A 24147-nucleotide genomic window follows, 5' to 3' on the forward strand; every position below is an offset into this window, starting at 1 on the left:
TCTGGTACTCTGTGGTCAGGGTGTATTTAGCAGTTTTCTTGGGGGTGTTCTCCTCTTTGGGAGGAAAGCTGCTAAGTACTGTTCTTTGTTTACCAGTACTGTGGTCTCCATGACACCATTTGTTGCGAAGTGAGTCCTTCTTCTTGTCAGTTTCAGAGGGCCAAATGGGAAATACTTGTGGTTCTTAGTCTTGGCTTCTCACTAGGGGAGCCAGGGACGTGTTCCCATAGGGACCTGTATCTGAAGAGTCTTCATATGTAAATAGTTCTGTGCAAGAAGTGAGAGCTGACTCGAAACCTTACACTCTTCTTTGACAAGTTCTTCATCTTGGCTAATAGAAACCACTGTTTGGACCACTTCCGCATCAATGGAAAACTAATTGTTGTTTCTTTTACATTCTAGTTAGCAAAATGAAGCATCACATCAAGTTTAAATATTCTGTAAAAGTCTAACATTTAATGTTGCCAAATATTCTGGTCTCTAAGAATTTGATAGGCAATGGGCCCGGTGCAATATACAAGTGGCTAAGTCCTTGCCTTGAATTTGCCAGGATCCCATATGGGCATTGATTCTAATCCCGGCAGCCCCACTTCCCATCCAGCTCCCTGCTTGTGGCCTGGGAAAGAAGTCAAGGATGGCCCAGGGCCTTGGGACCCTGTACCCACGTGGGTGACCTGGAGGAAGCTTCTGGCTTCGGATTGGCAAAGCTCCAGCCATTGTGTCTGCTTGGGGACTGAATCAGCAGACGGAAGATCTTCCTCTCTGTCTCTCCTCCTCTCTGTATATCTGCCTTTCCAATAAAAAGAAATAAATCTTTTTTTTTTTAAGAATTTGATAGGCAAGAAATGATATGACATTTTTGACTTGCACCTTCTTAGTGATTTGTATGAGAACGTATTTGGATGTATTTCTGGAGGTTTATGCTTCTATTTCTTTCCACTGCCTCTTGCTCTCATTCACATTCTTTTCTGTTGCGTTGTTTGGCTTTTACATTACTGGTATAAAGTTACGCCTTGCAGAGTGTAAATTTGAATGCTTTATGCTGCAAATCATCATTCCAAGTTAGGACCTGTCTTATAACCTTGTACTTTAAACTTTCTTGAACAAACAGCGAAAACATGATTCTGAAACAGTAGAGTTATGGCTGTCTTGAAAGTCAGAGAAAGATCAGATATATGAAAGATCAGATATATGAGACGCCCACGACTAAAGAGAAACGTGACCGTGTTTAGGGCAGAGCAAGATCATCACTGGAACCCTGTAGCACTGCCTGCTGCATGAAGTTTGGGGCTTCCCTGAATCTCTCTGACCTCCCATTTTTCAATGATGAAGAAAGTTCATCTTTGTAACTAATGTAATTCTGGGAGGATTAAAGTGAAACTACAGTGCAGGTACCATGCGCCATTCAGACTAAGAGGCCCATTGGGATTCCAGGCTGTGAGATGGAGCGCAGTGTGTTTCTTAGCCTAAATAGCCCTCACCATTGCCTCTCCTGTCAGCAGCTGTAATTCCAATGAACAACACAGATGATCACAAGCCCTAAACGGCAGCTTATTGTCTTGCAATCTGCTGCCTTTCTCCACGACTCGTAACACTAATTCAGTCTGAATGGCTTGCTTCGTTTTGCTCCTTTGTGGAATAACAACAAGACTCGTCTTTTACGTGATGTGACCTATTCATTTTGTGAACTCTCTTCTCTAATCATGGACTGTGTACCAATCCATCTGCTCACTGGTTACCAAATTCCCGAACTCCTTCCTGTCGTTTGTTCCTGCTCTGAGCTTTAGTTCTGAGGACTTTCTTTCCCAAGTGTACTCTCACTCAATAAACAGCTGGTCCTGTTCGCTAAATCTTCTGAAAAAAAAAAAAAAATCCTTTGGTCCTATGCTGTGGCATAGCATGCTAAGCCTCTACCTATTGGAGCTGGCATCCTTTATTGTCACCAGTTCGAATCCCAGTTATTCCATTTCTGATCCAGTTGCCTGCTGATGGCCTGGGAAAGCAGTGGCAGAAGATCAAGTCCTTGGGCTCCTGCGCCCATGTGGGTGATCAGGAAGATGGTCCTGGCTTCAGATCCGCCCCTTTTCAGCTTTGGCAGTTTGCAGCTATTTGGGAAATGGCCAATAGATGAAAGATCCCTCTCTATCCTTCTTTCTCTGCAACTCTGTCATCAAATAAAAAAATCTTAAAAACAAATATTGTATGATCTCACTCATGTGAAATTTAAAGCATAGGTGATCACATAGAAATTAAGTATGTAATGGTGGTTATGGGATTTTGGGAGGGAGGGAGGTGGGACAGACAGAGGAAGAGTTGACTGACGGGTACTCAGCTATAGCTGGAAGTTCCCAGGTTCTATTGGACACTCAGAGTGACTGCAGATAATGTTAATGTACTATGTAAAAAAAAAAAAACACAACGATTAGAAGGTAAGATTTTTGGATATCCATGTTATAAAGACATGTGAACTATGTGAAAAGAAAAGTGTTTTTATTTAGTTGAACATTACACAATATTCACATGGCACAGACATATGTGGTTTCGTGCTGTTACATGGGCCTACGGATTGCCTTTCATGTCAGCGAGCATAATTCCAACGAACAATATGGAAAATCAATTTGCTAACACCCTGAAAAGTTATTTTTAAAAGTTAATTTTAAAAAAGCTTTCTTAAAATATACAGTCAGGGAACAAACAGTGTCATGGTACAAGAAGTTAAACCGTCACTGCCCATAGAAGCCAGTGTGACTGTTCCACTTTGGATCCAGCTGATCCAGCTCCAGTTAACACTCCTGGGAAAAATAGCAAAACATGGACCAAACACTTAGGCCCCTGCCAACCATGTGGGAGACCCAAATGGAGCTCTTGACTCTTGGCTTCAGTTTGGCTCGGCTCTGGCTATTGAAGCCATCTGGGGAAGGGGCCAGAGAATGGAAGCTCTCTGTATCTCCTTGCCCTCTGTAACACTGAGTTCTAAATAAATACAGGTTTTAAAACGTCCTTCTATTTAATATGCTAGAATATTCTAGTTTTGCACTATATTCTAGAAAATCCACTTGATTTCATGATGATGAAGGATACTCCGGGCACCTTGTTCTCCCTTATGTTCTGTAAGAGAGGCTAAATGAACTTAAAAGAAAACTCACTGTTTGTGTTAATGGACTCATTGCTAATGTTTAAAGTGATCCTGAAACAAACAAGCAAAGGCACAGCCCTCGGCATCCTTGAGCCTTGCAGGATCCCTGTTGCTATACGGCAGCTGGACCCAGCCTGCGCATGCCCCTTCTGTCTGTCACAGGTTCCTTGGCTCTGCCAGGGCCAGCCTGGCTTGCCTCACCAGCCTCCTGGTTACTCTGCCTGGCTTTGGGTGACCCAGCAACATGGAGCTTTCCTGTTGCTGAGCTTCCACATGGCTTCCTCTCTGGAATATTGCTTCTTTCTTTCCTTGGGAGACTAATGTGTGCCCAGCACTGGGTCCCAGCTTCAAAGTCTTCTTTTCAGATCACTCTGGAGTACTGGTTGAACTGCATTATGTCCTTCTGCTAAATCCAGCCACAGCACCACGAGCCTGATCATAAGTGCATCGAAACAGGTATTTAAGTGAATTGCAGTCACGTCTCTTAACATTTCCTTTTTATACAGAGAGGAAAAACATGTCTTTTTGGTTTACTACTCTGTTTTCAACATTTAGCCCAATACCTAATCCATAAATATTTATGAGTTGAGTGAATAACTGAGCATCTAGATATGAGATGCCAATGTTGTTTCACCTAAAAGGTGGTCCTCAGACTTTTGGACTGAACCAGCTAAATATCATCTTTATGCCTCCATATTTTCTAGGCTATAATATGGATATAATATATGACTTTCACATAAACTTATTCTGAAATAAACATTAGATTGTGTTGTGCTCATAAATAAAATGGAATAATTTTTTTTGCTTCATTGCAAAAAATTGAAATCCAGAGGTAGGGTTTGTGGTGCATCGGATCAAGTCACTGCTTTGATGTCTGCAACACATATTGGGATGTCTGTTTGAGTCGTAGCAACTGTTTTTTTTTTCTTAAAATTTATTCATTTTTAATGGAAAGGCAGATTTACAGAGAGAAAGATGTTCTATCCCCTGGTTCACATCCCAAGTCACCACAATGAGTAGAACTGAGCCAATGCAAAGCCAGGAGCTTCTTCTGGGTCTCCCATGTTGGTGCAGGGTTCCAAGGCTTTGGGCCATCTTCTGCTGCTTTCCTAGGCTATTGTCAGGGAGCTGGATGAGAAGTGGAGCAGCTGGGATACGGACTGGTGTTCATATGGGATTCTAGTGCTTGCAAGGCAAGGATTTAGTCACTGAGCCATCATGTCAGGCCCAGCAACTCTGCTTCTAACTCAGTTCCCTGATAATGTGCCTAAGTAGTGGATGATGGCTCAAGTACTTGACTCAATGCTACCCACATGGGTTTCTCGGATGGAGTTTTCGGCTCCTGACTTCAGCCATGGCCAGACCTCGCTGCTGCAGTCATTTGTGGAGAGAATCAGCAGATAGAGGCATTCTTTCTCTCTCTCTCTCTCTCTCTGTTTCTTCCTTGCTCTTGCTCTCATGCTTGCTCTCTCTTACTGTCACTTTGCCTTTTAAATGAATGAATCTTGAAAAAACTGACATTCATGAAGTCTGTGAAGTCCTTCAAAAAGTGTGGAAAATGCATTTTAGGGAAAATTGATGCATAGGATTTAATTTTTGTTGGCACCAAAGTGAACTTAATTTATTTTCTTATAAACCCTCTGAAGGACTCAGACCTAATACAGTGCCAGGCACCTGTTAAGCACTCAATAGATATTTGTCAGTGTTCACAGTCCACAGCTATGGACACAGTTGTATAATTTGGATCTGATCATGTCCATAAAAGATGAGATAGATGAGTCACAAAAACCCAGACAGTTGATGTTATGTCAAGATCAATGCTAGGTCAACTTTTCCCCTCAGCCAAGCAAGAGTGACACTGACTTTCATGTGGCACGGTAGGACCATTGACTGTTTCATGAAGGCAGTCCAAGAGCTGAGTTGTCCATCAGGTGGCAGCATCACAGAGCTGCTCCCAAGAGAGCTACTGGCTACCTAGGGAGACCCCGTCTCTGATCTTCCAATCACATCATTTGCAACAATGGATGTCTACTCTCGCTGAGGGATGCTCAACAGGTTCTCACAATCATCGTCCTAGCAACATTGGTCACCAACAGAGATGGAAAGAGAACATCCTAGTCACATCCTGGACAGTGCCCTGACTTCACTTCTAAGTGTAAGACATGTACACCCATGGCTTACCCAAAACTCTACAGCCGGCTAGGCTGCACAAATATCCAGACTCACAGAAGACACCACTCATCTCAGAGGTGGTTTCTGCTTAATGCTTGTGAAATAAAGCCATGTTCTAAAAAATCATTTAGCTGCCTCTCATTTCTGTTTACACATTGTTGAAAATTACATTGAATTCAAGGGAGGAACACGGGACCCTTTAGAATGTAATTTCTGAGGAACCTTGTAGGAACCAGCAAATTAAAACCTTCATATTATTAGATGCAGCCATTGTTACTAAGTGAATTAATTTTGTATACACGCAGGAGATGGAAGAGAAGGCTGACAGTAAATGAGGACTACGGCAAGGCAGAGTTCACTTGGCAGAACTGCCCTAGGAGAAAATCCATCTTGGCCATGTGCCCAGTACTGTGGAACATACATATGACACCATGTGCATAGAGAATGGAATTTCACACCAAGAAACCATCTAGCAAGGTGTCTGGGTCCATCTGGGCTGTTATATCCAAGACATCCATTGGGTGGTTTTCAATCATTGTGAATGTATCACTAATGGCTTGAGAGGCTAGAATGTCCAAAATCTAGGAGCTAACAGATCGTGTCTCTGTTTAGGGCTCTGTCGCTGAAGCCAAGGGGCAGCGGTGGGCCATCCTCACTATGTCCTCACATGATATGGAGGAAAAATAAACCTCTCACAGCTCTTTGATAAGAGCCCTGCTCCCTCTCCAACCTCAGAGATCCTACCTTCTGATGCCACCACCCTGAGGATCTAGTTTCAATGCATCAATTTTAGAAGAACACAAACTTTCAGTTCACAGCACAAGGAATAAACACCCAGCCTTGTTCTGTGGTTGACAGTGGCAGGTTAATGTCCACCCATTCTTTACTCGTTGTGTTAAGATGAGGCTGTGGGACCAGCCCTTCAAGAAATGGGCACGGGAAATGGGCAAACACTTCACAAAGGAACAAACCCAAATGGCAAATAAACATATGAAAAAATGCTCAAGTTCCCTGGCAATAAGGGAAATCCAAATTAAAACATCAATGAGGTACCACCTAACGCCAGTAAGACTGGCCCACATGAATAAAAGCACCAACAACACTTGTTGGCGAGGTTGCGGGGAAAAGGGAACCCTACTCCACTGCTGGTGGGGCTGCAGGCTGGTACAGCCTCTATGGAAATCAGTATGGAGAACATTCAAACAACTCAAATACAACATACCGTATGACCCAGCAATAGCACTCCTAGGAATATATCCAGAACAACTGTTTTATGAGAAACCAACATGCACTCCTATGTTCATAGCAGCACAATCAGTAATTGCAAAAACATGGAAGCAGCCAAAATGCCCATCAACAGAGGATTGGATAAGAAAGCTATGGTTCATCTACTCCATGGAATACTACTCAGCTATTAAAAAAAACAAAATGCAGTTCTTTGTGGCCAAATGGGCCAAACTGGAAACCATAATGCTAAGGGAAATGAGCCAATCCCAAAAGGTTAAATACCACATGTTTGCCTTAATTTGATATGATGTTATGTATAACAAGTTATGTTATGAATGTTATATGTTGTGTATAAACTAAAATTGAAATGTCAATGAGGTGGTCACAGAAGGTGGATAAGAAATCGCATTTACTTTTACCATATTGGTTACTCATTACTATGTCAATTAATTCCATAATGATGTAAATTTTTGCTGATGGTATGTTGGAGCTTTTAATTGATCGGGATGATACTCTGCTGGCTCTGTCTTCAGACCAGAGAGCGTATACCTAAGAAGCCGTTGAACTTGACTGGACAATAAGATGCTGGACTCTATGTTTGGTATATGCTTGCAATGGGGGAATCTCAACTGAACTTGAACTGTGGTTATGCAACAAGGTGGAGGAATCCACCCTGGTGGGAGGGTTTGGGGAGGGGTGGGGAGAATCCCAGTACCTATGAAACTGTGTCACATAATACAATGTAATTAATGAATTTAAAATAAAATTAAAAAAAAAAAATAAAGTAAATGAGAGGCAAGTGTTAACATACACAGCACCCAGGGTGGTCTCCTGGGATAGATTTTCCATATCAGAGTGTCTGGGTTCTAGTTCTGGCTCTAGTTCCTGCCCCAGCTTCTTGCTCATATACATCCTGATAGGCAATCGGGACAGTTCAAGTAATCGTATTCTTCCCACCAATGTGGGATAGCTGGATCAAGTCCTTGGTTCTCGGTTTCCAGCTGTGCCATTGCAGGCATTTGAGGAGTGAATCAGCAGATAGCAGATCTCTCTGCCTGTACTTAACCAAAAACAAAACAAAACAAAACAAAAAACAAAAAAAACCCACAAAAAAACAGTACATGAACTGCTACTTATTTCTTTTGATGTGAGGCAGTTAAGAATAGAGATGCTTGCTTCACTCATTGTTCATTGTCTGCCAAAAGGTTGCAAATGCAAGGGGAAGGTGAAAGCACAATTTAGAACCAGTGAGGGTTCTGTTACCATTGCTGGGAGAAAGTTATTTGATGACTAGGAACAAGCACATCATGCTGTTTCTTGAGTAAGAAATGTTTTTCTACTATCTCAAAGCACTGAGATGCATTACTGTATTAGAACAGTTAATACAGACTCCCATCTGATGGTTCACATACCAACTGCTCAAGATGATCCAGAAAAAGGTGAGGCCAAGAACCAGGAACTCAATCTAGCTCTCGCACATGGGTGACAAGAACTCAGTTCGTTGAGTCAACCGTTATCACCTTCCAGGGTCTGCATTGCCAGTAGGCTGGAGTTAGGATGTGGAGGTAGGTATGGAATCTCCAGGTGCTCCAATGTGGGACGTGAACATCCCAACTGATAGTTTAACTATCAGACTGAGCACCTGCCCACATAGTTTTTGTAAAAGAAAGGATCCTCTAAGAATTTTCAGAAGGTTCTTGAATCTTGTAGTCACTCAAGAAGTAGAAAACTCAGTATTGACCGTGTAAGACCCGGACACTGTGAAGCAGCAGCCCTGCGCCCAACACAAGTTTTCATGGGCCAGTGTTTATTCTTCTATTTGCCAAAGGGATTTCTCTGTGCATTCATCTCTAACCCTTTCGAAATGTGATAACTGCTTCAGAAGCAGTACAAATTAATAACATGAGATACTCGCTTGTTCTCGACATTTATTCTTGTTGAATTCCTGAACTATTTATCTCTTAGCTTCACATCCTTGTAAAGCAGATTTGGGACCTTTGAGTCCCTACCTGTAAGTTCCTTAGTTCTTCGTTTTGCATGGGGAGTCTAATACACACCAAAGTCCACTCTTAATGGAGTAGAAGGCTAGAAAACTGACTCTCACAACATGGAACACTGAAAACAAAGGAGCTGACCAGTATGTTGCAAGCAGACGAAGATATTGCCACCACTCAGAAGCATCCAAAAACTGAGGCAGAATCAATGTAAAGGTTTCGTAGTGGCTGACGGAAAAGAAAAAGTGGAACTATTTTTAATGTTAAATATGAAATGGAATGATGCAACTTTCTAAACAAGAAAAATATATACATCCTTATAGCTAACTAAAGCCTCCTAAACCACCAATCTTGTTCTTTTGCCTTACTTAGTCTTACCGAGCTACCTCATCCAGGAGGAGGCAGTCCTTGGTAGAGTATGTAAACTTCTGCAAGGGAGACACTACACTCTGAAGAGTTGTCGGTTTCATGAAGGCCCTGAAGAGAGTACATCCAGAGAAGGCAGGAAAGGCAATGCATTAGACTGTCCATCGTTAGTCGACACATTTCAACCACCTGGTGCCCAGTTGGTCTCAAAATCTCTCCACTTAGGGATCCCGCTCCTGGCAGGGCAGCTGTGTCCTGGAGAGTATAAGTTTGCATCTTCAGGTGTGAAACAGAAGCATCTACCTTTCTTGCAAAGGGTTGGTCCAAAGGAGAAAACAGGTTGATCACCTTGTTCTGATCATCAACAGAGCTACTTCATTTGGAATTTTAGACCTTGCATTCCAAATGTTAAGTACTCAATTATATGTAATTCTATATATTTTACAAGTATGCATGGTATACACTGTGCTTTCTCTCATTTATTTCAATGCCAGTCCTACCCTTCCAAGAAGGACTTACGTTAACATTTGATAGAAGTACTTTTCTAGAGGTCTAAGCTCAATGATGTGTAGCACTCTGTGTATGCTCTTTTCCCATGCCTTGAAGGCAATGTCACAGCAAAAGACACAAGCACCAGAGAATAAACAACCCAGGCCCAATGTGTGGAACCTATGTCAGAACCTATCATATATTTCTTCCTTTCCATAGGATTACATAGGACTCATAGTCATGGGATGTGAGGTTTCACTTCTAACACAGGTGACACCAAGATTCTAGAACCGACAGGGATGTTATCTTACCCCGTAATTCCCTTCAACATTCATTCCTTAGGTTTCAGTTTTGTGCAATCACAAGATGTCACCGGTTTCTCCTGCCTTACTATGCAGGTCGGCTACCCCCACCTTCCAAGTCTACCATCTGCAACTTGCAAAGCCACATCTCATTAGGAGAAATCCCATAAGCTAACAACCATTTCGCTGAATTGCTGTTTCCTCCTTCTGCTCCCTTCACACGGAATCATCAATTGTGTTCACTGGTGAATGGATCTGCATGTTTTCAGCAACACAGGTGAGGCTAGAAGGAGTTCCTCTGTGTAATGAACTATTCAGAGCAGCAGCAACTGCTCCTGGGGACAGACTCAAGGTGAGAGCCACTTGGAAGAATGCTGTGTTCTTTGTGGGTGAACTGCTGTGTCAAGGAGCCAGGAACACAGCTGAGGGTGGCTCACCAGGGCCAGTAAAAGGCAGCATCAAAGCAGTGATCTGAAATGTGAAAAAGAATCAATAATCATTCTTCAAAATGAGGCCTTTTCAAACATGGCAAATGTCACTGGCTCTTGGCAACACTGCTTGGGATTTATTCTCTCAAAAAGGGCACCACCACAGGGCTGGAATAAAAAGCCCTGGTATGCTATTCTTTGAAATGGCAAAATGACAGGGAGGCAAGCAGGGGAATTCAGACCCAGATGTAAATTAAATGCACATAATTCCTTGAGGTGTTTTGGTCCATCTCCTAGGGGCTCTGATGCTAATGCAAGCGTGTGGTTTCGTGGTTGGGGGGATCTGCAGAATCTGGGCACTCGCCCTCCCTTCCACATCCCACTGTCAAATGAACTTCAACAGTGGGGACTCATTTCTCAGCCACTCAACTGCTTCTGCGTTACAATCTATAGCTCCACTTTGTGATTATTACACAGAAAGACAAAGAGAGACACAGATGCAGAAAGATCTCCTGTCCAACAGATCTCCTGTAAATACCTACAAGGGTTAGGGCAGAGCTGAGGCCAGAGCTGGGAACTGTGGACTCAATCTTGGCCTTTTACATGGGTGGTAGGAACCCTACTACTTGGGTCATTAGCATTAACTCCCAGGGTCTGTATTAACGTTTGGGAGCTGAGCTCAAGACTCGAACCCGGGCACTCTGACAAGCAGCAAGTGAACAGGTACATCTTAGTCACTGGATCAAACACCCCTTTACTCCTGATTAATATATTTGTATGGGGAATAATCTATTAAAAAGAGTTCAAACTTCTTATACTGTATCCCAATTTTCATTCTCACTGTAACTCCAATTTTTTCCTTCAGTTCAGTCACCTGAGTTATTTCCCAAATCCCTCTACTGCAATCATAGCTTTTTTTTTCTTCCCCAGTGCACTACACTTCAAGTTTATCTATGCCTCTCCTTATCTGAGAAACACTTGGACTCATCTTTCTGATACTGATGTCAGTAGTGGAATGCCTCGTGGAAATGAAAGGAGTCACAGGAGTAAAATGTATATGGAGGGCACTTGCAGGCCAATTTTAGCTGAAGAAGACATTTGCAAATCAGAATATTATATCATAGGAGCTCATAAACACAAAAGTTGAAAACAGACAATATTAGCCCACAGTAATAAAATATTACGTTTCCCTGGGAAGTGAGGAAGCTTCACGAGAAAGGTCACAAAGAAACTTTTTTGGGGAGACAAAAATGCCCCAGTAAATATCTTGATCAGGGTGGTAAATCTATGGTTGTTTGTATAGGCATAAATCCATAGCCAACCAAGGAAGATTTTGAACATCATTGTGTATAGTATCAACAGATAAGTTACCTCTTCAGGGAAGAATTTCTACACCCTATCCTCTGCCCATAAAATAAATCATCCCTCCTTTGTGCCTTCACTGCCTATGATATGAAGATGCTTTTTAGTCACGGGTGATCCTTTGGCCTTATGATAAGGATGTGTACCACATCACAATATCTGGGTTCAGTTTCCACACGTGGCTCTTGAGTCCAGCTTCCAGCTCATACAAACACAGGGAGGAAGCAGGGAAAGCCTCAGTGATGAACTTTCTGTCACCTGACTTGGGAGACACAGATTGAACTTCTCTCTCCTAGACTTTTCTGAGCTTGATTGACCAAAGTGTTGTAACACTTAGGGAATGCACCAATAGATGGAAAATCTCTCTCTCTCAGACTAAATAAGAAGGAAAAGACAAAATGTTTATATCAGTGTCTAAATTTCAAATAAATAAAATAACCTGTATTTTAAAAGATAACAAAGACAAGGAAAAATACAGTTAGGAGATGTGCTTTTCTTGGTCCAAACATGGTAAAATTCATGCATAGATGCTCCATAGTTGACACTTTCCATGAACTTTTAAATGACCTTTGATATGCATGCATCACCAAAATAAATTTATCTTTTAATTCCTTTCTTCATGGACATACTTCTTTGTTTATGTAAAACATTCATTTATTTATTAAACAATAGATTCACAGGAAGAATAGGAGAGGTAGAGAGAAATTTTCCTTCTGCTGGTTCACTCTCCAAATGGCCGCAATGGCAGGAGCTGGGCCAAAGTCAAAAGCCAGCAACTTCTTCAAGGTTACACACATGGGTACAGGGGCCCAAGGACTTGGGCCATCTTCTGCTGCTTTTGCAGGCTACTAGCTTGGAGCTGTATTGGAAGTGGAACATCCGGGACTCAAACTTTTACCATTACGGGATGCCAGCACTGCAAGAGGAGTGGGTTAAGTAGGTTTATTTTACTATATCTTGGTGCCAGCTCCTCTCCATGAACATGATGAAGTTCGTTTATGGTCCTAATTACAACAGTCCTTATTTGCATTTGTGTCTTTCTTGTTCTGGTGTGAATCCTTATAAAAAGAAACTGATTAGTCTTTTTCTTTTCTTGCTCAATACTTAATATGATGTTTGGTCAAATGTTTCTGGAGACATTATGTGAAAATACCAAATACCGTTTGTTGGTTGCTGTGAGTATGAGGCTATTCCTGCTACAAATGCTGAACAGCTTTGTTTTTCAGCAGGCAAGATTCTTTACTGCGATCTTCTATTGCCCCAGATATCTTGTAAGTAGCCACAATGCCTTCTTCTGAAGAAAGTGAGTGGGACAAGTGTTAGACCTGCCTGGAAAACATCTGGTTAAGATGTCAATATTCCTTGATTGAATGCTTGGCTTTGACACCTGGATCTGGCTCCTTATTCTGACTTCCTGCCAGTGCAGACCCTGGCAGGCAGCAGCAATGGCTCTAAGCATAATGGGACCCACACCCATGTAGGAGACTGGAGTTGAGCTCCTGCTCCTGGCTTCAACTTCATCCAGTTCCGACAACTTGGAGAATCTGGCAGTGAGCTGGCAGGCAGGAATTCTCTGTATATGTCTGTATCTCTTTGCCCCATCTCTCTGCCTCCAGATAAATAAATCAACTCATTAAAAAATAAATAAATAAATAAGGCAGAAGCTGCATGAAGACACAATAATTTGTACTACCTGTGAGCAGAACGTGCTGCACTGGGCCAAGAGGGCACACCATGAGACTTGTCAACAGCATGAACATCGGGCTGGTTAGTTGTATTAAAAACGCAAAATTAATTTGTAGCTGTCAGTCAGTGGAGCGAGATTTGCTTCACTTCTGAGACTTGACAGCACTAATAACCGGCACTTGAATTGTCTTCTCTGGAAGCAAACAGTGAAAGCTGAGAACTTGGAAAAAAATATGCGGTTCACCTCCAGTTCCCAAGGAAAACATAGAGCTGCTGTTGTGGTCATATAGTTTTTATACCATTTTCAAATTTTAATACATGGTTTTGCTACTGGAAGTGTCCCAAATTAGCTTGCTGTTTTTCTTTAGTACTGCAAGGTTAATACAGTCTGAGTGTTTTGGCAGAGCTGACAGTACAGAGTGGGGGAGAAAAGAGCCGTGATTGCCTGTAATAAAGAGGGTGTGGAGGGCACCGATTCAACAAGCACTTTATTGAACGACTTCTGGCGATGGGCTCTTGGCAGATTTTAATTCATTGACGCCTCCCAACAATGCGGTGAAGAAGTGGTTTACGCAGTCTGATTTACCGATGAGGAAATTGAAAGTGGAGAGGTGAAATCATTGCCCAAGATCCTATAGTAAAGGCTGAAATCAAAGCAGAGATGAGGACATGTCATGCTAAATTGTGTGATCTGTCTTTATGTGTGTGATTAAGTGCAGCACTCGACACATCTATTTCTCTTCAAATATGCCGACCTTCAAGACTGACACTCTTTCCCTCACATGAGCTCAATTCCAGAAAGCATACCCCTCTCCCAAGAAGAACCCTAGCCTCTGATTAAGGGGGTTCCATTTCTGCAAGGTTTACCCTTTCCCTATCCCCACCATGAGGATGGTTTTAGTGGAACAACCTCCATGCTGGTTACTAGCATGGAGGAAGAAGCGACAGATTCCTCTCTTGGCCGCCTCCTGCCTATCTCAAACAAAAGAGACGGTGGATGAACCTGTGTGGGCATGTCAGAGACTCAGGCAAGAGGATGCTGGCTTTGATTTCCTCTTGAGGGATTGACAATGCCTTCTGAGAACAGGGAGAATTAAGTAAGGAGACATGGGCTAGAGGCTCAAGGTATTTTATTCCACAAAAATTGATTAGGACCCATAAGTGGTGAGGGCTGTGGGCTGCGGTTTTTGAGAAGTTTCAAGCCTCCAGTGGTGGTCCTGGCTACCCATATGTCACCGATTCTTGTCCTGGCTATTCTGCTTCTCATCCTGCTCCCTGTTTGTGACCTGGAAAAGCAACAGAGGATGGCTCAGCAACTTTGGTCTCAGTACCCATGTGGGAAACTTGGAAGAAGTTCCTGCCTCTTGGTTTCAATCAGTTCAGCCCTGGCCATTGCAACCATTTGAGGAGCGAAGCAGTGGATGGAACACCTTGACTTCTCTCTCCTCTCGGTGGCTTTGCCTCTCAAGCAAAGATAAAATAAATATTTAATAAGTGAATCAATAAATCTTTTGAGGAAGGTAAATGTAAATTGTTGTCATCTTAATATGGAAGCTGCCAAAATAAAACAAACTCCAGATTATGAGACACAGAGAAGTTCACATCTGGACCACCTGGAGGAGCTGAGAAAAGCTCAGCAAGAAAAATGAAGAATATTCCAAGGTGAGAGCTCAGCATGTGACAAGGCACAAAGGCATTTAAGAAACCAGGGGTGCTGGGAGAGGTTGGACCACAGACTTAAAGTTGGTGATGAGCTTGAATTGGTTTCCTAGCATTGTTTTTATTTGTTAATTTGGATGTTTATTGCTTTTTTTGAAAAATATACAAGTAGGTGAATTATCTCATTTAAAACTATAGAATCAGGTCCTGCATCAGTTAGGTTTGTCCAGAGAAACAGAACAAACAAAAAATTGTGTGCACACGTGTGTGTATGAGGGTGCACGCATGTACATGTGTGGATGTGTGTATGTATGTGTGCAGGTACCCATGTGTGTATATATATATGACACACACATATAGACATATACCTTCATACATGTATTTGTAAAAGATCATGGATTTAGCCAGTATTGTGGTGCAGTAAGTTAAATCATTGCTTGCCTTGCTGGCCTCTCAGTATGGAGTGCTGGTTCTAGTCCCAGGTGTTTCATTTCCAGTTCAGCTCCCTGATAATACACCTAGGAAAATAACAGAAAATGTCAGGGGGTCTGGCAGGGGCCATGTCATCTGGCCTGGGCCCTTCAGCCTGCCCACAAGGTGGGTGCTAGATCCCTGAGCCCTGAGGGTTGGGGGTCTGTCAGGGCCCAGGTAGCCTGGTTTGGGTTCTTGGGTCCACCTGTGAGAACTGGTCCTCCTCAGTGTAAATGATGTAGCGGTGGACAGCAGGCCTTGGTGCACATACAGGATATGGCAGCTCTTTGGGTTCTGCAGAGGATATCTGGTACCACAGCAGAGGAAGGAGAACAGAACAAATTGGACAACTACCAAGCCAAACGATGACAGCAAACATCTGGTTGAATGGAGACTCTGAGGTTAACTGTGTCAGCCAATGGACATTGGAAGGGTTTCTCTGTCCATGAGTCAGCAAGATTGACAGCATTAAAGAACTATCACAATCACCTGGGCAGAATGCTTGGCATGTGTACCACGTTGAGACCTTGGGTTGGTATCAGGTGGCCATTCCCCATCCCTGGGTACTGGGGTGTTTGGGAGGCTGGTTATGAAGTCTCCCTTTATCTCCCCCGTCCTCCAAGAAATGATAAGAAGAAATATAAAGTTCTGAAACAATGCTCACACCTACTTTTTCCTAATCCTGGATCCTTCCCACCCTGATCAACTATGTAAACATCATCTAAAATAGTAATAAAATAAAAGAAAGAAAAAAAGAAAAAAGTAACTGAAGATGATCCAAGTACACAGACCTCTACCACTTATGCAGGAAACCTGGGTGGAGTGCTAGGCTCTTGATTTCAGCCTGTCTTCCCTGAACTGTTGCAGCCATTTGGGGAGTTAACCTGTGGACAGAAAATCTTCCTCTTTCTCTTTTTGTCTTTTTGTTACTCTGCCTTTCAAATAAATAAATAAATCATTATTAAAAATCAACTTCATGGACAATGGAGCTATGTTTATGCTGATGCTAAATAATTTTAAGTTCATGTACACAAGGGGATCTTCTAAAGGTGAATGAAAATGTATAGCATGAAAAAAATATGCAAAGATTGAAATTGATTGATGTGACTATGGAGCAACTGGTAGGCTAGAAACTCCAGGAAGAGTTGTGGTTAAAGTACAAAAACGGTGCAGTCAGAATCTTCTGTTCAGCAGCGAGCAGTGTTTGATTTTTTATGGCTTCAGCTGATGTTACAGGGTCCACACACAACAATGAAGAACAATCTGCTTTACACAAAGTTCGTCAAAATCTCAGTCCAAAACGCTATGCTTTGGGACCAGAACAATGGCTGACAAACTACATCTCCTCCTGCAGTGTGTGCATCCCATATGGGCACTAGTTCTAGCCCCTGCTGCTCCACTTCCTATCCAACTCCTAATGACCTGGGAAAGCAACAGAGAATGGCCCAAGTCCTTGGGTCCCTGCACCCTTGGGAGACACCCAGAAGAAACTCTTGATTCCTGGCTTTGGATCAATTGTTGAGGCTGTCTGGGGAGTCAAACAGCAGACGCCAGATTTCTTTCTTTCTTTCCTGTACATCTCCCTTTCAAAGAAAAATGAGCAGATTTTTAGAGGAAACAGTCATCTTCACCATAACAACCAGGATAATCTTTGACTAAATGTCTAGGCACTGTGGTACACCCAAGCCCATGCATGAAATGAGTGATTCCCAAGCCCGTAACACAAGGAGAAAAAAAAATTAACATTCTGAGAATTTCTACAAAGTCTTTGGCTAATACAGAGCTTCTCAGAGACTTAATCAAATAAAGATAAAGCTTATGATTTATAAAATGGGTAGAACTGCATTGCAAATGATGCCTAAATGTTTAATTGAACAGATGCTAATCATATTAACGAAGACAAATATAGAAAGAAAAACAGGATTTGCTCATATTGAGTTTAAAATGGCAGCATGACAGCTAGGTATAAAATGGACTTTGCATGGTAAACACAGGTGCAGATGTGCGTGTGTGTGTGTGCATGTTCAGTTGAGATGACAGAACTTGTATTTGGAATTGTTATTACACAATTGACTGTTAAAATTGTGCATTTCCAGGAGATGCAGAAAGAGGAAGCAGCTGGGAGACTGCTCTGGGGAACACCAAACATTTTAGATAGCAAGAGAGATCCGGTGGAGGGTACAGAAAGAAGACATAGATAGCAACAGGCCCTAGAATAAGTGCTGAATCAACAGAGAGGACTTATAGGATGTGGAGGCCATAATAGAACATTGATTTAAAGGAAGAGCATCAATGTGTGTGCAGAACAAGGCATCCTCCACTTCTCCCAAATTCTTGTGGTTATGGAAATGCCCCACCTGAAAGGGTGAAGCTCAATCACATGTGGTAAACTGCAGATAGAATCATGAGGACATGGAACATGGAAGATATTAAAGATCAGAGCCCAGCGTGGAAGATGAAATAATACTTGATAGGCTGAATGCAGCAGAGACATCTGAGAAACAGACACAGTCAGATGTTTGAAAAAGGATGATGGAGCAGATGCAAGACAGAACATCTTTAAGGACCTGGGGAGGGGGTCTGAGTGATGGCACGGAGGTTTAAGCCATGATGCCAGAATCCCATAGGAGCTCTGACTACTCTCTTTTTAACCCAGTTCTCTGCTATTGGGCCTTTGAAAATAGCCAAAGATGGTCCAAATACTTCAGCACCTACCATTCAATGAAAGATTGAGATTGAGTTCCAGGAGAGATGTGGCTGTTGGAGACATTTGGGGAATAGACAAGTGGACAGTAGATTGCTCTCTTGGTCTCTCTGTGTATGTCTCTGCCTCTTTCTATGTAACTCTGACTTTCAAATAAATAAACAAGCACTCATTCATTTAAAAGGTAGAGTTACATAGAGGTGGGGAGCAACAGAGAAACAAAGCGATCCTCTGTCCATTAGTTCACCCTTCAAATGGTCACAGTGGCAAGGCACGGTCCAGAGCGAAGTCAGAAACCTGGAGCTCCAGTTGTATATTCCAGTGGATTGCAAGGGCCCAAACCATTAGGCCATCTTCTACTTGAACCAGCATGCATGCGAGATGCCTGCACTGCAGGCAATATATGACAACACTGGTCCATGATTAAATAAAAAATAAAAGCATGCGACCAGTGTTGTAGCATAGCAAAACCCCATATCAGTGTCACTCAAGTTCCAGCTGCTTCACTTTTGATCCAGCTCCCAGCTAATGGCCTGGAAAAAGCAGCAAATGATGGCCCAAGTACCTGGGCGGCTGCGCCCGTGTGGGGGACCCAACAGACGCTCCTGGCTCTTGGGTTTGGCTCTGCCCAGCCCTACTCTTGTGGCCAGTTGGCGCATGTGCCAGCAAATGAAAAATCTCTTTTTTCCATCTTTCTCTCCATAACTGCTTTTCAAATAAAAAGAACAGTACTGATTTGAACCAACAAAAGGCAGGCAGTTCTAGTGGGAACAGCAGGTTCTCTGTGACTTCCAAGGCTATGGTCCCAGGTTTGACCTCAGGTACCCTGGGAAACACCTGGAGCCTTGTCACGCTCTTGAGGCAGCTTCTCTTCATGTCTTTCTTCCAGGAAGGGCAAAGAACAGCCACAGCTAACAAGCTGTGCTGAACTTGTCCTCTCCACCTATGTGTCCACCACAAGGAAACTAGGAAACCTCATTTTTAAAACCTTTTCAACCTTGGACACAGCCAGTGGAAGGCAGTTAATGACATTAGTACATTTGCAAAGCATTTTGAAAAGGAAGAAAGGAGAACTGGAGAAAGGAAACACATAGGGAGGGGCTGGGAACAACGGTGTAACTGAAGCAGAAGGGACATACAGGAGACACTGAAGTGAAAGACCACGGACATGGCTTGAATTCCTCCACCCTCATTCTCCTGCCTTTAGCCTGAAGGCAAACTAGTTTCTTAGAAACTATGTTTTCTACTGTAAAAGGCCTACATAACAAGATGTCTGTAAAGATTTAATTACATGTTTTAGGTAGCATTGTTACAATAATAATTTTGCATATTAACATTATAAAATGGTGACATTTTTCTTCTCTTTCTAGAATAACTACCATCTGTAAATTAAAAGTCAAGTACACATGCTTTTGGATCTGTGAATGTTTCATGGATATCATTCTGTATTTTTTAAAAGTTTATTTATCTTAATCTTGTTTGGACAATATCCATTCATCATTCACTCCATAAATGCTTGCAGCACCCATGGCTCTGCCAGATCAAACCCACAAACTCAGAAATATAGCCTGATTCCCCCCTCCACATGGATGGCAGGGACCCCAATACTCCAGTCATCACTTGCTGTCTTTCAGGGTGTCCCTTAGCGGGAAGCTGCACAAGAAGCACAGGAGCCAGAATGCAAACCAGGAACTCTGATATGGTATGTGGCAGCACCAAATGTTTACTCCAAGATGTTCTGTTGCGTTTTGAGGTGACTTTCTGTTCTAAATAAGCAGGGTCTTCAGAGCCCTGTGAAATCCTGTACAAGGTGGAGATACAGTTTCTATTCCAGCCACCCGCCGCAGGACACCATGTCTCTGCTTCCCTGGACAGTGGATAGGGCTACTGTCATAACAAGTCCACATTAAGATGACAAGGTGCCTCAGGGAATGGAAAAGAGTGGCTCTTGTGAGAAGGAGTCCTCCAGAACCTGAAAGACCTGAACAAGAAGCACCTGACTGCTATGATGCTCTTGGCATGGGAATGATGGACAGAGAGAAGTACAAAGAGGAAAAGAGCGCCAGTGGTCTTTGGTGGACATTTGGATGGATGGAGGTAGTGTCTGGGATGTTCCAGGAGTTATGAAGGGTGTTAGAACCTCGGCCGATTACTGAGCTGCCGTCTGAAAGTACACCTAACTAAAAGTACACCTATTACCTGTATCCTCACTGTTTCAAAATTATTTTCAAGTTGCAATGGGGAAAGGCTCTGAAGAGTGAGAAGGAGAGAGATTATAGAGCCGAAGACTCTGGCTTGCCCTCTCCTCTCCATTCTCTTGTTCATACAATTATTTCTGGGTGTTATTGACACATTTGGTAGAGAATCATGTATAGATACCAAAAATCTACTGGTGAGCAAATCCCTTATATTAAATGCATAAGTATTTGCCTATAATTGTGTACATCCTACAGTATGTTTTAAGTGATCTCTAGATGAATTATAGTACAATTATTACAGCTCAAGGTTTGTATAAATTGTTGATATGTTACACTCTTCAGGGAATAATGAGGAGGAAATGACACAACTGTTATTTTTCTGAGTGTTTTTAATTTGTATCCACAGATGTGGGGCTCACATCCCAAAGAGCAGACTGTTTGGGGTGTGTGTGTGTGTGCCTTTAAAAGTAAAACAGTGGGGCCCAGCACTGTGGTCTAGCGGCTAAAGTCCTCAGCCTTGAACGCACCGGGGTCCCATATGGGCGCTGGTTCTAATCCCGGCAGCTCCACTTCCCATCCAGCTCCCTGCTTGTGGCCTGGGAAAGCAGTCGAGGATGGCCCAAAGCTTTGGGACCCGGCACCCACGTGGGAGACCCGGAAGAGGATCTGGGCTCCTGGCTTTGGATTGGCTCGGCACCGACCATTGCGTTCACTTGAGAAGTAAATCATCGGACAGAAGATCTTCCTCTCTGTCTCTCCTCTGTGTATATATCTGATTTTGCAATAAAAATAAATCTTTAAAAAAAGTGAAACAGTGAGATCAACAGCTTGAGACACCAACACCCCATATTGGAGCACTGATTCATATCCCAGCTGCTCTGCTTACAATCCAGCTCCCTGCTATTGCACCTGGGAAGGCATCAGATGATTGATCAAGCATTTGGGTCCCCACCACCCACATGAGACTGTGATGGAATTCCCACTCCTGCCTTTAGGTCTGGCCCTGACCTGATTGTTGAAGCCATTTGGGCAGTGAACCAGCTCTCGCTCGCTCTCTCTCTCTCTCTCTCTCTCTCTCTCTCTCTCCATTGCAAATAAAATAAATGGTGTGTAAAGGCTTTTCCTAGGCTGATGCTCATCTCAGACTTTCTGCTTCTCTTCTAAACCTACACACAGCTCTCACTTCCTCCTCTTCCCTCATGAAGCCAGCTGTTCCTCTGGGCTTTGCAGTGGCATCCCCTCCTTGTCATTGTTCAGGTTCACTACTTGAGCACCTGTTGTTCCTCTAGTCTCTGAACTCTAGCCAAGACTAGCCTCTCACATCTTCGGCTTTCTATCTGCCATCTGCCATCTCCCTCTCTGTATGAACAGCTCACCTAATCCTCATCTACCACCTCTGCCCACCCCTCACTGTCATGAGCAACTGTGCCCACAAAGGTTTTTTTTTTCCTGGTTTTTGAAACATAGCTCTGTGATCACACCATGCAGCAACACCTTATTATTCAGGCAAGCAAATGGAGCCATGTGAACGTAAATAACCTTGAACAAGGTCCTGTGGCTTATGTGGAACACAGAGCTTGGCCTCTGTGGCCTCAAACCACATACTCTACACAACACCAAGCAACCCCTCAGGCATCTGGAAGGTCTCCTCACACTCCCGGAAGGTGGGCGATATCCTGCTTCTCTTAGCCTGCATTCCAGCTGCTTCCACATCACTGACAACTAAGGCCTACTCTGAGATTCCTGAGCCAAACATCAGGTCAAACCGGCATTTCCCGGGGAAATGGAGCCAGCGAGGGACACTCACCAGTGCCAGTGACTTCTGCGTTTTAATATTCACTTAACTTTGTAGAGAGTAATTATATTCCACTCATTCTACACCAGCTGGTATTTACTTCATCCTCCATCAGGCATCAACAGAGCATAGGGCTGCAAGACAGAAATATTACTCTGGTGAGCATAAATATTTCATTTTTCACACCACAAATGTGTTGATGATTTATTAATTAGCCTGAAGGCTGCTGCCTCTACAGAGCTGAACACGAGGCCATTCTGCTCGGTGCGTTGGTCCCGTCCAGGGCACTGTGCCTCTGGGTGATACTCAGCCAGGAACATGACCCATGTTTGACAAACAGCCTCTGGAAAGCTCGGTGCAGTCTTTGCAAGCCAGGGATTGGCTTTTGACTGCATGTAAAAACCCTGCAGACAATTTCCCCAGACAGCAACACACACACACACACACACACACACACACACACACACACACACTCGCATGCACTTACTCTCACTCACTCACTCACTTACTCACTCACAAAACATCCTTTTATTTCTTATAAAATGTAGCTGGGATCGCAGCCAACTGGTCTACCTGCCAGCCAGCTGCTGGGATGAGGTTTTCTTCCCATTAAGGAGTCTGTGCCTGCCTTTGTATTTCATGACTAATTTGAGCATTGGGTATTCAAATAAGCTTGGCAAAGCCTCCCCTTGAACGCCAACCCCAGATATCAGACCAGTGACAGGATCAAGGACCCCTATGAATTAAAGCAGCAATACAACATACATATGATAGAGGACATGTGAAGGAGCTATCCTAAAACACTCTCTGAGTTCCCTGCAAAAACCCTTCTTCATATTCACAAGAAGTTGTAAATTATTAAAAGTGTAGGCCAGAACACCAGCTTTGCTTTTGATCATGCCAACTGGAGAACGTGACTTGTCTTTGCCCTCATCTGTCACCCAAAGGTGCAATTGGCAATGTCTGGAAGCATTTTTGGTGATTTTAATCACAGGATGACTAAGGGTAGGAGCCAGGGAACTGTTACACACCCGAAAATGCACATAGGAGCTCCCGTGCTCCTCACCACTGTAGGACCAGGTGGTCTTGATCATCTGGTGGGAGAGCTTTGACTCCCAGCCAATGCACCAAGACATTACAGACATCTTGAACCCGAGGAACTTGCTGCATCTGTGACAAGGTAATAGGCAGATGAACAAACTGAGAAGGCACTTGTTAGTCAAAGACTTTGATAGAAACACAGCAGAGAAAAAATGTAAGAGCAGAGGGAAAGCAGCTGGGAGGGGCTTTTTCAGAAGGAAAAAGTCAATGAAAAGAAGTGATTAGAGGGGTTGATGCCTCTTGGAAATTTACACAAGGTCCCTTAAGGAAAGCAAGTCTTGGGTGGTGCGCTAACTCCTGCCTTCTTGCCTCCCGTTCCCCCCATTTGGTTGTCACTGTTACAGGACAGACAGAAAAGTGCTCTCTATCTTAAGGCCTGTCTGGGGGAGCCCTTTGTCTGTACCATATCCCAAGCCTGATCACCGGTACTTCTTGCCACCTGGCCTTCTATGTGAACTTGGCAGCAGGGGTTGCTTCTCTCCCATAAAGGATCTATTCCATTAGATCCTTTACGTCTCTGCTACTCTCACTCTTGCTTTGCAGCTCAGGCCGGCTTCTCGGCTAGGTTAAGAAAATGCTCCACAAATAAGGGAGGAGCCCCTTTTGTTCTACTTCTTTACCATGCCCGCTTGGGATGGCTCCTTTCCCCTCCAAATGTTGATAGTGTTAAGTTTGAGAAATTCTGGTCTGTGCTCGCAGGCAGGGTAGCTGATGTAAATGTGAGATTTGAATTTGACATGTTTGCACAGGTCACATCCTCCACTGGTCCTCAGAAAGGAGGAGGGACAGTGAAAATCTTCTCCCATGTATGGCCCTTGGGCAAAATGCCTTTGCATAAGTCAGAAATGTGGCCCGGTGATTGGTCACTTCCACCAGGGAAGTAGAACGAGCAGTAGTGGGACAGGAGGCCTATCAGAGTGACCAGGATGAGGAAAAACCTTCATTTCTAACCGTGCTCTCAATGCCACAAGGAGACACAAGCACTTGCTAGTGATCAAGGTCACCACATACCCTGCTCCATTCTTAGCTTAATCCCCATTGCCCAGCCTCAGGCCCA

The sequence above is a fragment of the Ochotona princeps genome, chromosome 13 (genome assembly GCF_030435755.1).
Source record: "Ochotona princeps isolate mOchPri1 chromosome 13, mOchPri1.hap1, whole genome shotgun sequence".
Lineage (NCBI taxonomy): Eukaryota > Metazoa > Chordata > Mammalia > Lagomorpha > Ochotonidae > Ochotona > Ochotona princeps.